The 18,164-nt window shown below is 31.5% G+C and overlaps 1 protein-coding gene across 1 annotated transcript in view; it reads right to left on the bottom strand.

Moving 5' to 3' along the window:
- Positions 1-18,164, bottom strand: part of LOTGIDRAFT_81505 (hypothetical protein) — a gene marked incomplete at both ends in the record, with an annotated part of 48,110 nt that overhangs the window by 29,401 nt on the left and 545 nt on the right. The gene's annotated exons all lie outside the window — the stretch shown is intronic.

The raw sequence follows: 18,164 nt of genomic DNA, 5'->3' as shown, positions 1-18,164 counted from the left end.
TCATCAGACCTTCACACATTGGAAGATAAGAACCCTCTGCCAACACTCTTACCATCTATTGTACAGATTATCCTCGATCTTTTAATCAAAATAAATAACAAAATAGAATGCATCAAAAACTGATTTGTGAATGGATATATAAATCCAACTCCAAGTTAACACGTCCCCTGATAAGAAAGTGAACATTGAATAAAACTATGAGTCATCAAGGTTGACTATTCACTCAGGAAATACAAACAATATCGAAACGATTTTTATTAAAATTATCTTGTCACTTTCTCTATCATATTTAAATCTATAGATTACTGGTTAAGGCAGACTTCCTTGTTTATTTGAATTGAATTAAGATCTGTTCCTTTTAAGGCTAAGATGTGCACTTGCCTTACTGATTAAAACAAATCAAAATCAAATTTTCTAACAGGAAACCACATTCACAGTGTGAAACCACCATTGACAGAGTCCCAATCCTGAATCTGGCTATGAAGATCAATGTATTCATGAACCAAAACAGTTCAGTAGAAGTTCATTAGTAAAATATATAGGCTTCAAGACCCCTTGACAGTGTCTCAATCCAAAATCTTGCGATAAAGTTCAATATATCTATCAGTCTAGCCTGTTCTCTTGTAAAAATCAGTAGCACCTTTGACCAACTTTCAATCCTAGATCTGGGCCTAGAGATCAATATATCCAAAAAGACTACAACTGCCCATGACCGAGTCTTAAACAATCCTAAATCTTGATATAAACAACTATTATCACACCTACTTAATCTCGAGATAACCCCTAATTAATCTCCTCCAATCCTTATTTCTTTATACAAACCATTTATTTAGTTTGGTTTGATCACTCCGAAAGGAATTTAGAGTCCTTCAAAATCAAGGTAATTGACAAAAGTGTTTCAGATATGAAATCATCAGCAGTACATGTACTTATATTTCAACTTAAGGTACTTCTGTAGGATTATCTTATACCTTTCCTTATTATATAACACAACTTATAGCTAAAATAGAAAGAAGTCCAATGAACAATTAGACAGCACATTTCTTCAATAAGCATATAAGAAGCTTGATCAAAACCGTACAATTTATCTCAGGAAAAATATAGAAAAAATCCATGACACGAATAGAGCACAACTGTAAACAACATTTGATACATAATTATTTCCTGGACATTCCATAATAATAAACTCGATCAAATTTCTAGAAGGATTGTAAAGAGGTTTTCATAATTTTGTATGTGTATCAGAGACAATGATAGCATCAATTTGCACCATTCTAATTTTCAATCAGACATCTGTGATTCTAGCAAGTGTTTTTTGACGTCACCCCGCAAAGGTCAAGGTAGGTCTTACACACGCAAATTTTGCGGTGGTGAATAATAAAACTACGGATTGAAAAATGGCGCAAACAGATGCTATTAGTGTCCTCATTCATAGCTGAAGAAAAATGCAATAAAGATCTATACAACTGTATATAGAAATCTATGAGATATTGCACACTGTGGCTCAAGACAAAAATACAATCAAAATAACACAATGATATACAACATTAGACACATTATTTCCCAAACTGACTTCTTAATATGCAGCTCAATCAAAACTGCACAATGTGGCTCAAAAAAGATAAATTCTCAAAAGGAATAAATGCATGCAGCCATTATTTGCTCAACTTTCCTTTATAATGTGGCTCAATCAAACCTGTACTCTAGTGACAAAAGGAACTGCACCAATCTCTATAACTCACCCATTGCCTTACACACATAATGAACATTTAAATAAACCTCTACTAACATGACAGAAGCAACATCTAAATCACAGAAGAATAGAATCCAGGATCTGAAATGATGGTTTAAATTCTCTTTGTTTTGTAGAAGAATGTAAAACATGTTGGAATTCCGGGAATGCATTATACTGGTATACTGGTATTTAACTGAATGCAGCTTGCTCGCTCATTCTAAATATCTCATTAAATTTCAAATTTTCACAATCAGGGAGTGAGAATACTTGTTTGTAGTCTAGATCCTTAGATTCCAAAACCAATTCCATAGTTTCAAAGTTCATCACACCATCTAAACATAACCTAAGAAAACGTAATAATGTCTTAATCACATCTGAAGGAAAATTTCCACAAATAACAATTACAAAATCATCTTCATCATATCAAGCTATTACAAACTCTGTCTAATACCTTGACATCATTAGCCACTTTTCTTATATCACACAAGTTTGTATAGAGTCAATCTGAGCCCTAGACAAAGAAAGACTATAAAAAATACAACTGCACATTTAAATACTAGTTTTTCTTCTGCCATCTTAAACCCCTTTTTAAATTTCTACCTTCCTAAGTAGAAATATTCCTAAAAACATATTTCATATCCTTTCGACAATTAGCATAAAATATCTTTCTGAATTTAAAATAACCAAACATGTTTCAATCAGAACACACTCTGTACAAGAGATTGTACATGCACATACATATCACATGATTCTAAAAATAGAAATAAAAACTACATTCTTATCTTTTGGCCTCGATTAACCTTCTGATAAAGGCAATATAAAAATATCACAAAAAACATGGGTTATATGACAAAAAAAATCTCATATTTCACGGGTGAAGTGTAACTATTAAACTATCCTTTACGGAATAAAATATAACTTAGAGAATTTTTCAAATGAAAGAAAGTCTGTTTATACAGTATACACCAACAGCACAATATAACGCAACAAAAAAACATGATCAATGAATAATATCCAAACTTCTAATAATCAAACTTATTTTCCTTCCTTAAGTAACAGTTTTAATATCTGGGAAATTTTTTCAAATATGACTCAGTTTATCTTTAGAATTAGTCTTGTCACTTTCTAAGAATTTAAACAAAGCACAATTCAACACACCTTAGAATTAATAAAACTGCCAGGCTATTTGTCATACAACAGTTTTGATAACGCCTGCATCAATGATAGGTTTCCCTCTGTCAGTGATGCAGGTAAGAGGGGCTGACATAGAAAAAGCATCTAGTCGTTCGGATGGGACAATAAACCGAGGCCTCGTGTGCTACAGGCTGTACACGTTAAAGATCCCCAGACAGTTGGAAATCGAAAAAGAGCAGGCTAATGCCGCTGTCCTGGCAAAATTTCCCTCATGGCACCCTGCATGGCGTTGCCCATCTTCATTAGCCCACATGGTGCAGAAGAGTAGGACGTAAAACTCCATTCATTTCATTTCATTTTATTTTGCGTCAATGATAATATTCAAACTTAAATGCATGAAATAATTCCTCAAAAATACCAATCTTTTACAGTTTCTCTACAACTAATTTCTTGGTACAAGCTGTGAAGCTACTGTGTTTAGATACTTATTAACATCTGGTTGTGAGGAAAGGAATTTAGTCCTTCATACATCAATAGATATTAAACAAGTCCCTTAACACTACTTGTGAACACTCTACAATCTGGTTAGGGTCCTTAGAGATCACTTTAACTTCTTATACACACCAATTATATTACTTATCATTGACCTATGACCTTTGCGGTGAACATCAGTAGGATATAAACTCAAAGGCATTTAATGTTTAACATCAGCAAAAAATTCATCCGAATACTTATATCAATATGTTTGCAAATCACTTCAAGCAACTTATATACAACAGTATAGCAATAGTTCAACAGTCGGCCTACGTCTAGTTTAATACTATCAATGAATATTATATAATTTCAACCAAAACTGGTATCATGTCAAGATATATCATATACAACATTATAACAATAGAAAGCATGAAATATAATATACTATAATCCCACAATATACACGTCCAGCACAAATAAATTGTCAGCAGTTGGTCTACATCAAGATTCAAGCTATTAAAAAGTTACTTACAGAAATAAACTATGATCAATTAACTGTCAACAAAACAGTTCAAGACAGATCAAAATATATTATATCCATAACATTTACTGAACAGAAACAGGTTGATCATTTAGTCTAATATTGAACATATAGTGCCTTTGACTCAATACACTATGAACAGCAATTTTAGGACATACCCCAAAGCAGTTCACATAAAAGTATCAGACTATACAGTGTTTATTATACCAATACAAGCACCAATAAATTGTGAACACTTGGTTTATGTCCAGTTTAAAACCATCGATAAATATTATCTTACCTCATTTATTTCAATAGCTTTTGATGGAAAAGTTACAAACTTATTCCAAGACCAATTATATCACAATAAATGACAATAAACGTAGAAAATATCGCCTGTGTATGTTAAACTGAGATCTAAAACAGTTGGTTTACGTCTTGTTTAATACCATCAATATATATAGTCTAATATATTAGATAATAGAATATCCAAGTGCTTTGATCAATAACTTAACAACATATAACAAAAACACAAAATATTGACACCTATCTTTCCACCATGCATACAGTTAAGTATGAATTATACGACTACAAGCACCAATAGATTTTCAGCAGATGGTCTATATCCAGTTTAAAGAACATACTCCAAAACAGGCCATAAGAAAATAACAGTAAGAAAACACAAAATTTTAAAACTTATAATCCTAAACACTTCTAGCTCCAGTAAATTCTGAACAGTTGGTCTAACTGTAGTTTAAAACTATCAATATATATTATCTAATATAACCTAATACTGTGATCAACAATTAGTCTTATCATTATGTCATATTATAAACAGTGTATAATGGACTCCATCAATAACCAATATGGCCATTTAAACTTAATGATTCTATCTAACGACCCACGTTTAATTAGTTCATATGATCCTTCATTCATACCTTGCTTTACCAGCTGATATATCTCAACTTCAGGTATCAACAGTGCCTTGCATTAACATCATCATTTGACCAAGTAACCCATGACAATAAACTATTGAATCCCATTTTCACCAAAATTCAAAACCAATTTTTCAAAACTTCCTCATCACTTAATCCTATAGCATGCAAATTTTGATAGAGGTAGAAATAGATAAGTCGCCATTCCCTATGTTTCACAACAAGCAATCTTCTAATAGCTAAATCACCATAATATACAACTTCGTATAACTAAGTTATGTCATCTTAACAGTGTATCTATCTCATATATAATATCATACAAAACAATTTCTCCTAATTTAAGCCAGCACTTATTGAACTCTTCTGATGTTATTATTTTGTAAACTTATATTATTTTAACCTTGTGTTAAGAGTGAAGAAGTTCCTAAAAACTTCTATGTAAAGCACTGGCCAAGGTCACAAAATCGATCTATAAGTTAAAGAAATATTATAACAGAACCCAAAAAATCATGTTGTTAAGGTAAGGTTATATAATTTACCTAAAGATTCAAAACAATTTCTCCAAATCTATTATCTATCACTTAATACAACTATCCTGATGTTAATATCTCGTAAACTAAAGCACAGTGTTAAGTGTTATTATTTTAACCGTGTATCTATCTAAAGTTAAAGAAATATTAAAACAGAAACTAAAAAATCATGTTTTTAAGTTAAAGTTAAGATCCAAGACAAGTTCTTTCAAACTAAGCCAGCACTTATTAGAAGTACAGAAGTTAGAGTTGAACTTGTATTAGTTTAACCGTGTACCTATCTAAAATTAAAGTTATATAAATTACCTACAGATCTATTCTGGAAACTTGTGAATGATGGAAGTAAAGATAGATAGATCAACACATCAGTTTCAAGCTGAGTTTAACTTATATCACTACTGTTAATATCATAACATGTTTCTCACTAAATTAAACTTGGGAAATTATTACTGATAAACTTCTAATCAAAAAAATAAACCAAAACAATTTGGTTAACATTCATAACTTTTGAATCTTGTTTAAATTTATGTAACTTGGCTCAAGATGACTTCTTAATAATCACAAATTGCTCATTTCTCTTCTTGTATGGAGACGAGTCTCAATGAAAGCACTGGCCAAGGTCACAGAGCAATAGGTGAGAATTAGTTAATATGATTTTAGTTGAAATGACACACACACAAACAAACTAATTCTATCCTTGTAATTTAGTGTTAGGGTGTATTGAGACAAGTCCCAATGAAAGCACTGGCCAAGGTCACAGAGCAATAGATATTCTTATTAATAATGTGAAAATTAGTTAGTATGATTTTAGTTGAAATGACACACACACAAATATACAAATTGCTCATTTCTCTTCTTGTAATTTAGTGTTAGGGTGCATTGAGACGAGTCTCAATGAAAGCACTGGCCAAGGTCACAGAGCAATAGATAAGCTTATTAATTATGTGAAAATTAGTTAGTCATTAGCATGATTTAGTGTGATATGACTGACTTGTACAATACAGTGTACTCTGTGATATCCGACTTCTGAGTATTCCAACATTCAGCATAATCCGACATCGTTTTCTGGTCCCGTTTGATTTCCTTCTTAGACTAAAATTCTAAGTACTCTGACACTCTGTGTATTTCGAATTACGACACTAATCATTGGTCCCAACACTCAGTATAATTAGAGCATTATCTAGTAGAAAGCAAATGAACTGATATTTTTTATATCATAGATAAAGGGTAAGCTTATAGTAAGCATTTAATTTTTTTCCATATTTTAGAAATATTTTTCTTTCAGACATGAGGCTGTTCACCTCGTGTTGAAATAAAAACCTGATATAAAGCTTTCTACCAAATCAAATTGATAAAACATGCAGATGGCTTCACTCTTCGATAATAATGCATCAATTGCATTTAAAAATCACCATTAATTTTGATGATAAACACCCCCAAAATAAACTCTCCAATCCAGATCCCCTCTTTAGGAGATAAACTAAATATAACCCTTAATCACAGCAATCAAAACTGTCTACAAATTTATCAAAATTGAAACTCTACCAAATTTTATTTCAATTTTTTGGTAAATGAACTACATCTTATCTTTCTGACTATAAATTTCTTTGGCTAATTCAGTTCTTGAAGCAATGAATGGTGTTAATGTTCTACTTTTTGCACCTGATTGAGAAAAGGAAATTTTTTTTGACTGTGGCATTGTCTACTGTGTTTAAATTTCTAAATGTCAACATTTTTTGTATTCAGCCTTTAGTACACTAGACTGTGGTTTATTGTTCCATCTGAACAGCTAAACATTTTACATTTCAGCCTATTCGACTTGCAACAGCATTACAATTCAATATTCATAACTCAGCTTGGCCTTGATTGACCCCTGTACTCTCAAATTAGTGAGCCACCATCAAACTCATTGCGCCAATGCAGCCCTCAATTCTATGTCAAGTTAAAAACCAAGAAGCCCATACTGAATCTCATTAGATAACTTTCAAGTGCGTGCTGAGGTGAGCCGAAATTTTCACTAAAAAATTATGTCTGATATTGAGACTATCATTCTTACAACAACTCATAAAAATAATTAATAAAACATCTTTAGAATGTGACAGAGTACAGAATGTTGATCATAAAACAATAGACAAATTACTTCATTAATGAAAGACTCAATAGTCTGGACTATATCATCATCTTAATAATTTATTGCTTTTACAGACTTTTTAACCCTGTCTATCAAACTATCATAGAGTAAATTATTTCACAGAATTTCTCAGGATTAAAATATATTTTGTGACATTTTATGAAGAATGATCACTGATCAGTACTACATTTATGACACGACCTAGGTGGATTTACCTTGCGCTAAGCAGAAGAACAGACTTACTCTTTTAGAAACACCTAATGGTACTTCTCTTTGGAGGAGTCTACCACTACAAGTATTGCTCCCGATTTTGGGCAAGATTTTTGGTTACTGATATTGTGATGCTTGTACGAATTTTATCCATATACAATGCTTGAGAGGCTTATGTAATTTGCTCACCTTGTGAATCTTTACGGATTGAAATTGTTTCTTTGTAAACTTTTAAGAGCTCTGTGGCTGCTCATAATATCTCACTTACACTTTCACACCTTTCTTTAACAGACAATTCTAAAAGATTTTTAATAAAATTACTAGATAAACCTGTCTACTTATTAATTATATTGTAAATTATTACTGAAAAAAATACTGGGTAACCCTGAATAATAATTATTTTGCCGATACCACCAATGCCAGCACAGCTGCCATCTGTTTCTAGCTCCGTGATGATTGATGACTTTCTACTAGAACATTGTTTTATCTGGCAGTGAAGAACGTGCAGTTTAAAGCAGAAGTGAAGAAATCAGTTAAAATATTTTTTGTACTGAGGATCAATCGATCAATCGACTGGGAACAAACAGAGGGCAGACTGACAACTGTCGAAGATGAATTGAAAATGCTGCAAATCGTCACTGTGAAGGTGTTATAGTTGCAAGTCTCTCATTACATGGAGCCTCGAAAAATTCAATTGATTTGGTGCATTTTGACACACTTGTTGGGGCAAAAACGTTTCAAAATCGCATTTAAATTAAAGATAAAGTTGGGGTACAATAAGGGGTGCAAACCAGTTTTCTTAAGTGCGGCAAATGCATACTAATTTTATTCTATTTGGGCTACCAAAATGTACAATACAGAACATTTTCCAATGACAGAGGCATTAGCTTACTATTTTACAAATTCCAATACACGTGAGATCCATCACTAGTCACATAAGAAAAACAACCATATCACCCAAAAATATCAAGAAATTTGCCTCAGAATATAATAGTCATAAAATACCAGATTGAAGTTAACTATTAATTGAATATTTTATAATTAACACACGTTAATTAGACTCCCAGATAATCAGAAATATTGCTGATAAGAATGAAGGGTCTATCAGTTATCTCATTCACATGTCACATACAAATTACATTAGTTCAATGAAATAAGTTCATTCTTTCAGATCAGACAAACAAAACTACTATTTTGCAAATCATTTCTAAGATAAATATATAAAGGAAAGTTTATTTTGAATATGTGTGAAATAAAAAATTCAATTCTGAGCTCACTTTGGTTGAAGATTAGGCAAGTAATTCTTATATATAACTAAAGCCCTATGTGCAACAGATTGTACACAGAATAAAAATCTCTGGACATAGAGGGGAATGATGCTTTTTCGCAAATTTCTAAGATTGCACAATGCATTGAAGCACTGTCTTCATTACCAGAACTGGCGCAGAAACATAGAATAAAAAATTGAATTTTTGTACATATTCGTTTCAAAATATCCATCTGAATCTGGTATCTGACCTTCTATTGGCTTACATTTTTTTTCTTCTCAAAAGATAACTAGTTCAATAGGTGACAGACTGACATGACATAAGACAATCTATCATGACATGTCAATAACACGACAACTTTTGAATTTTGAGATATCATTTTCGAAATGTCATTTTTTTCTACAAATTTTACATGAACTCGATGTTAATTACAGAAAAATTTATACGTGTTCCATCTACCAACAATTTGTATAGAGGTTGCCTTTTACCTGATAATGAAGTTGTCATGGCAAAATTTCTATAAATTGCATGCATGATGTTCTTATCTTGCCAATTAGGTGCAAAAAAGTAAAATAAAAAATATATTTCATTCCTCAGTATTTACTTGTTTTAAGATATATTTTTGAATTCCTGTTGATGACAAAATCATTAAAATTTGAAATTGACATATTTGACTGTTGAGAATAACTTAGTTATTATAATATTATTACAGTTTTAATCAATATAACCACATTCCATTATATAACTAATATACTAATGACACAACTATATAACTGAATACCTCAAACTTTGATTACTATGGAGGGACAGATCTAACTGTCCTAACAAATCAGGGCTTTTGATTTGCCAAGCATGAATGACAGACAGACATATCTGGATACCTCAAACTGTGCTTAAGGAGCTGGATGATACAAATACAAATCAGGGCTTTTGATTTGCCAAGCATGTATGACATGACCATATAACCTTGAACAATGTTTCTACTCTAAAAATGTACAGCTGAATTTTTCAAACTTAAACAACTACTAAAGAGAGGTCAGATCTAACTATGAATCAGGGTTTTTGATTTGCCAAGCATGTATGACATGACAGACTGAATACCATAAACTTACAAATTTTAAAAAACTAAGTACAGAAAATCCAACTACAAATCAGGGTTTAGGATTTAATAATAATAATAATAATAATAAGTCTATTTATATAGCACCTTTCCATACTGTAGACGAATGCCCAAAGCGCTTTGACTGTATTTACCAGATTCAAAACCTAGTTCAAAATAACTCTTAGCTTATACTCTAAATATAAAAACAAAATATAAAAACAAACATCAAACTTTTAATTTCATTTTCATAAACTTCCAAATTAAAACCAAAAAATTGGTCCACTCCTTGAAAAAAAATGTGTTATCACAATGAAAAAATCTGACAAATCAAAACTGAACATCATAAATCAAAGTTCACAAACGCAATAGTTATTCTGGATCATTCAAGATGGAAATTCATTCAAAATTTTTAACCTTAGATAGATCTAAGACACTGTTAGCAATCAATTATCCAAATCCATAAGTAAAAATCAATGAGAGACATCAGCTATTCTGGAATTCATGGAATTCTTTCAAAATAAACTAAATCACAGGCATACAATACCCACAACAATATAATATAATCCAGATCACCATAATCTATTGTTTTCATTAAGTATCCAAACTTTTACCTTTATAATTCATTAACAACTATTAAAGGTAGAGATCACATAATATTCCTGATGACGGCAATAAAAATTGTTGAAACTTAATGTACATTAAAACTTATGAATAATACTCCGTAAAATTGTGTTCCGTTTTTTAATATTACCTTTATATAATAAAAATTACTTCTTGCTTAATCCAATTGTAAAAGTTTGACACTGTTTTATCGCTTCACAAATATCAATTGTTAAAATATATTTCAACATCCGTTTAGAAATCTGATTGCCCCTAGAGTTGTTATATATCTCAATAATAAACTAAGGATAGTGATGTCATACATGACAGGTATATAATAGGTGACAAGCCAGTCCTTGTTCACCTGGTTCAGAACTAATTACAAGCAGGTACAGATCAAATAAATATTTATTCTTTTTAAAATGCATTGTAATTTTGTTGTTGAGCATGTAGGCAACAAAAGAAACTGAAAAACTTGAATGTCAGTAACTATGTGCAAGAAGGATATAGAAATTTAGAATAAATCTTCGCTTGAAAACATGAAATGGTCTGGCTCAACCTGTTTTTATATCCTATCATACATTGAGTCAAGAATGATAACTCCATTCACAGAAGACAGCTTATTCAAACTATAAATAGTAACAAAATACATACACGTATTTAGCCGAGCGTAAATTGAAAGTAACAATGACACTAAGACAGTATCTATAAATATATATAAAATTATCAGACCACAACAAATCATATTACACGCTCTAGATAATATGTATGGGATTGTCTGCAAGGATTCTATGAAACAGATTTAAAGGGATTTTAAAGAGATTTTCTAAACTTTACATGTTTATCAGGGACACTGATATCAATTTGCACCATTCTAATTTTCAATCAAACTAAGTGTTTGATGATTTCACTAATGGCAAAGGGCTTTATGTGATACAGCAAACTTAGCTATTAGTGGCCTATTTTCTATATTTGTACAACTTCTTCAAAGAGAAATGTGCATTAATATGCTGCAAGATCTATGCAACATGTAAATGAACTTAAACTTTAATCGAGCAAAGATATCTCTACACATGAGGTACTCTGATTCCTTAGTTTGAAGTAATTAAAGTGGGCTATAGTAGGCTAACACAATGTTAGTTTAAAGTCTATTGTTTCTATTACTATGTATTCTACTTAAAGTTAAAAGTTTGAGTTAATGTTTTGAATAGGATCAAGTTATGCATAGATATTACGCTCGACCTTAGGCCTATTTGAGACATTTTCAGTTTGTACTACTATTCTGTGTGAAATGTTCAATATCAATCAACAAGAGAAGTTATCAGTAAGCCATGAAGAGTTATGTCTCTTTATACTGATAACTAGTTCTTCAGTGAGAAACATTACACTACAGGGAGATCATTGCTTTCAGTGTTAAGTGAATACCGTAAGATATCCATCAGATTTTGACACAGAAGTCTTGATCAACTATAGATATCAAATACAAGAATCCAACATTAATATTGCAGGGTTCAATTTAGATTGAAAAATTTGACTAGCAATTCATCACAACAAATTTAGTTTCGGTTAATCAAATTTAATTTTGATTCGTATTTCTTAAAAATTTGGTAGCAATTCAAAATGTTCCAGTAGTAAAATCTCAAACAAGTTAATTTGATTAGCAGATCATCTTGATAAATTTTAATTTTGGCTAATGAAAGGAAAATATTGGATCGCAAACTGCTATGCGACATCACTTAAAATGAACCCTGTTATATCGTATTTTATCTACAAAATAGTTCGTAAGTGCAATTTACTCACTTTTGGAAACTAAGAAATACCAGTATTTTTATCTTCATTTCTGTCTCAGTTATATCTGAATTAGCACACTGCATCTGTCACTAGTAGCAAAGAATTACATACCGTACATGTATTAAGAAATTACAGTTCTATGGATATAGACCTCTATCTATTATTTAAACACAAAGTTTCATTACACATACAGGTAACGTTCTCAAGTGATGATTTACCAATTTATGGTTACAAAATGATACTTCTAAATGTCTTACAAGGATTATATACATGTATGATCAGTTGAATGAGGCTCTATCTGCAGAGTTTAGTCCTTTACAGTATAGTAAAGTTTAGAGAAAGAACTTGCAGTTGTATTAAACACAAATCATGATAGATACTTATAGCTGTTAAAATTATTCAAGTTAAAATTTTTTATAACACAGAGCACCTGTCAGTTATATGTTGTAAAATAACAGATATTTACATGTATACTGTATGTGTTATCATAGGAAAAATGAGAAATTTTAGAAGTTTTTAATATCTCTGTCTTCCCTGCTGGCTTGTTATCAACTATATAGGTATATAATATGTGTCTAGACAAGATATTGATATTGACTAATCCTTATCTTACACCTAACATGTAGAACAAAATACAGGTCTGTATTCTTGATGCCCAATGACTAGTAGCACTAGTAGCACTGGTAGCATTTTCTTGAAAAACCTCAGTTTGCAGATTTTACAAGTAGAAAATTCAGCCCTTATGCTTAAGAATGAAATGAAACTGAACAGGGTTACAATCTTACTCTTGTGCCTTCCTTGGCTAAAAAAAACATATTGCCATACAGTGTGCAATGAATTTTGCAAGGACAGCAGCATGAGCCTACTCCTTTTTTTGGATTCCCACTGTCAATTGATCTTGAACAGCCTGTTGCACACAGGACCTGCTCGGTTTTAATAATGAAGTTCAATAATCAGTTTGTACAGGTTTATTAAATGATCAGAGAATATATTCTAATCAGTGAGATATGAATTCTGATAACGACCAGCTGGTACACTATATACAAAATATTTGATGTCAACATACAGTAAAGGTTAAATTCAGGGGCAAGAAACTTGAGCATTTTACTTCAATACATGTCAAAATTAATTTTTGGTACCATAATCACTACCTGACATGTAGAAATAAATTTTAAACCTGCATATACAAACCTACACATAACACGACCGTTCATTATATATGCTCCATTTTCAAGTACTAGGCAATAACAAACACATGAGTATTGATGTGGAATCACTTGAATCATAATACTAGCCAAATGTACCAATTATTCTGTAAATTATGCATTAACTGCAACCATCTAAGTATTAATTGAAGTCAAGGGCAGCAACTCCAGTATATAATTGAAGTAATAAGAAATTTTATTCTGCTTGCATTCATAGATCATAAATTCAAATCAAGAGCAGTAACTCAGTAATTGGTTGAATTATGTTTTTACTTCAGTCTCAGAAATAGTAAATTTCTATCTGTTTAAAAGCATTTTACTGACTTGGTAGATCTTTATTTTGATCTAACCAACATCAATGTGTGTGAATATCTATTACCAACAAGGGCAGTAACTCTTAATTACTTAAATTGTGTTTTCAGTGTCAGTTAATGTTCTAGTAAATTACTGTCAACTTGACAACATCTGACTGGATTGATAGAGAGAGGGGTACTATGCACTTGAAGAGGGTATCTGGTTAACCTTAAGATATAGACAAGGTATTTTGATATTAACCTAGTAAAAGATGAGTAAGCTTGGTCTGATAAGAGCCAGCTGGTTTACAGAATCTCATAATTACATATTCACCATAATCTAATCAATCTAAATTTTACATCCACTATCTTCTTTGTAAATCTTATTAATGGTTCCTGGTAACTAGCAGGGTGGTTCCATTATGTCCTGAGATTGGAACAAGTCTGTTTGATGTAACAAGATAGTAAACTATGGCTATCCTGCTAAATTTCTATTTTATGTATACTACTACTTTTAATGGACATGGTTTACTTTTTTAAATAACTAAGTCAATTAGACTATAAAATCATACCCTATAGTACGAAAATATATTTATTTTGTGTGTATCATGGTATATGTTGATACCCTGGGTACAACTCAATTGATCTCTGCTACAGATAGTGCTGGGTATCGTCAATTATGCCACAATACGATTCGTATCGCGATACAAGGGCCACGACATGATACATATCATGATATAAGGTAATGGGGAAAAAATTAACATTTTATCTTCAAAGTTTATAACTGTGATATTTGGTAATATAGTATAGAAGTGGTTAGCGTCGTACTGCCTTATAAAAGTTTCTAACAATTAAAGTGAAAAAAAGGTGTTATAAATCAACTTTTAAAAATCCCAACTTTTTTATGGAATAAAATGTAGTGACAAGTGTTGTGCTGCAATACGTTACAATGTTGTATCGCGATACATTAATTCACCATTATATCGTGCCAGCACAAGCTTGAGAATGACATTATAAGCAAAAAAAGGTTGAATATAGAGCCAAACTTAGAGTGGGTGTTAAAGCCAGCCCTGATCAATTCCTTTAGTTTGATAGATGTTGTGCAATAATTTCTCATACCATACCATTGTCCATGTTAAGAAACTCCTGAGCATTGTCCTCTTGTTATTTCTACACATCACATATTGAGTTCATGGTAGTACTTTTGTGGATAAGTATTTAGTTAAGATTTGAGCACGTCATATAAATATAGATCAGTGTTTGCAACTGTACGTATAAGTTGTCTATATTTTAAGATATGTTTTTAACGAAGTACAATAAAGGTGGCTATTGCAGTCAAGGTATAAGACAGAGTTTTTAATAGCTTGACATTGTGAAGATGACAGTATATATAGGTTACAGTCTATATTTGAATTCAGTTATAAATTTGACCTGGTTTTAAGGAAGTAAGAAAGATAGATAAGTACAAGAATGTTGTCTTTCGTTCGACCCAGACTAATTAACTATATATATCTTTCTTTAATTACTCATTAATTGTCAGTAGATTTTGTTGTTCTGTAACAAAGTATGAAATATTTTCTTAAATTGTAGAGCCAGTTTCTACAATTGCTATACACTGAAATAAAAAGGGTGACAGAAAGAAGGAAAGGAGGAAAATATAACAGGATGAGGGAAACTAATTAACAATTATTACCCTTTTAAATAGAATAACAAGAAGTTTAAACATCTCATACATTTATAAGACAGACTATTTTGAATACATGTTTCTTTCAATACTTAAATATTTTTAATGGAAAGATTCAAATAAATTATTACTTTGCTGTAGATAGGGTGATTCACATTGAGTCTCCCTTAATCTTAACAGATGGAAATTGAAAAGGAGCAGGCTAATGCCGCTGTCCTGGCAAAATTTCTCCTCATTGCACCCTGCATGGCGTTACCCGTCTTCATTTCATTTGCCCAAACTATGTAGAAAAGTAGGACGTAAAGTCCATTAATTTTATTTTTGGGGCAAAGTTTTAAGTTGTACGGGACTAAGGGGTGATAACATTGCTTTGTGAACCATGAGAGACAGAATGACATTGGGTATTTCACAACTGTGTGGATGATAGAGGCAAGGCGCATACAGATATAACTAGCTCTAAATATTCAACTCCATTAGTTGTGATACAGTACAGTGTTGTTTTTTAACTGGTGTTGTTGTTGTCAATATATTGATATACTATGAAAACTAATGACATGACTTGACATTATGGGTGCAATTTTAACACTTCTGAAATTTGATGCGTAAGGATAGGTCATATTAACAAATTGAGTGTTTGTTGAGTTTGACAAGTAATATCTTAATAACTTATTCATTTTAAATCAGCGAATATAACATATTAGTTTCATATACCTGTGCAGAAGATGAAAGCTGATACTGGGCTTACCGTACTTGTTTATGCAGGTGAAATGTTAACACAGGCTATATTCTGTATTCTGTATCAAATTAAATAAGTTAATGATTTGAATGAGACATAAGAATAAGTTTTATTTGTCCATCTTCAGAAGGATGCAGACTGAAATAGGTCAATTGCGTGAAACTCTGAGTAACAACATGCTTTTTAAAGTCTTTGAATGGCATTTAGCAATTGTACGATATATAGACACAGCTTTTGGAACAACAATCACTGGTTAAAGTTTTCTGCAACGTTTGGACGTGTTTCCCCCGTCGTCCTCAGGCACATGAGGACGACGGGGGAAATACGTCCAAACGTTGCATAAAACTTTAACCAGTGATTGTTGTTCCATAAACCTGTGCCTATATACCTTTTATTTTTAGGTTCTGTTTTAATATTTCTAAGTTTGAGATTTGTATAAATATTGTTTTATGATGTTGAAAATATTTGCTGCCAGGTATGATTTGACTAGAAGTACAGAAATAATTTTGTGCCAAACAAGTCACCTTGGAGTAAACTCAATGGATGTTTTACACTTAGTATGTAAGTCTTGTTGCCAATGCTGACTGATTCTGTTATTATTGGCATCACAACTAAGATTCGATCAAATGAAATGGTTTTCAATTGAGAGCATCTTTGGAAAACACATCATGTTCAAATTCATTGTTGCTGATGCAGTAGGCTTCTAGTGTTAAAAGGACAGATGCACCATTCTTCTTGACCAATCATATTTTAGTCTCAGAAACGGGGAATTTTTAAGCTAAGAAATCCACGTGTGTCCAGAGTTATCTATGTTTGAATGTTAAAATGACGACTCGTTATTTTACCAGTACCAGTACTTGTGATATATAGAAAAGACATAGATAGTAATAGTGAGTAAAATTCCTAGTTAGAAGTATTTTAAAGGAAGTAATGTTATTTTTGTACATTTCCAGTACTTCTGAAGACTATTTACATATATTCAAGACTCAAATCAACACCTCAAATGGCGTACCTGTCCCTTTAAAGTATTAAATTATTTTCTTTCCAATTAATCATTTTTGGAAAAGATTTGAAGAGCATTATATAATCTAATATAACAATCACAAGTGAAATCTATCATGTATTTCAACAACCAAAACTGCTAAAATACTTGAAAATGTTGCCTGGCAGCAAAAGTGTCATATATAAAGTGTTGAATATATTTTGTGAATAAAATATTGTTAACAAACAAAAAATAGTGTCACCGTATTTGATGATTTGGTGTCTTGAATAGGTTTGTATGAAATAAAACATTTTGCTTAATTGTCAAAGAACAATTATTTGGTGCTATAGAGTAATATTTTAATTTTGATTCTGAAGATTAAACATTTATATTTTGATATCAAGTTATATATTCAAAGGGATTGTAAAGAGGTTTTCTAAATTTTGTATGTTAGTCGGGGACTATGAAAGCATCAATTTGTACCATTCCAATTTTCAATCAGACGTCTGTGGTTCTAGCAATTCAGCAAAACTAAGTGTTTTATGCGTCAAGCCCTCAAAAGTCTGGTACGATTCAAACAAATTTAGCAGGGGTAACGTCATAAAACACTTAGTTTTAGTAGAATTGCTAGAACCACAGATGTCTGATTGAAAATTGGAATGGTGTAAATTGATGCTATCATAGTCCCCGCTAAACATAACAAATTGGAAATCCTCTTTAGAATCCCTTTAACTTAATCCTTTTCCAATTGCTATTTAGTATTCTATTATTGTCCATTTGTATTGTTTTCTCTATTCATTTATGGTGCTGTTAATGTGCTTATAAATATTTGGG

The sequence above is a fragment of the Lottia gigantea genome, assembly GCF_000327385.1.
Source record: "Lottia gigantea unplaced genomic scaffold LOTGIsca_93, whole genome shotgun sequence".
NCBI classification, from domain to species: domain Eukaryota; kingdom Metazoa; phylum Mollusca; class Gastropoda; family Lottiidae; genus Lottia; species Lottia gigantea.
Note: the sequence above shows the minus strand (reverse complement) of the source record. Positions and strands in the feature narration are given on the sequence as shown.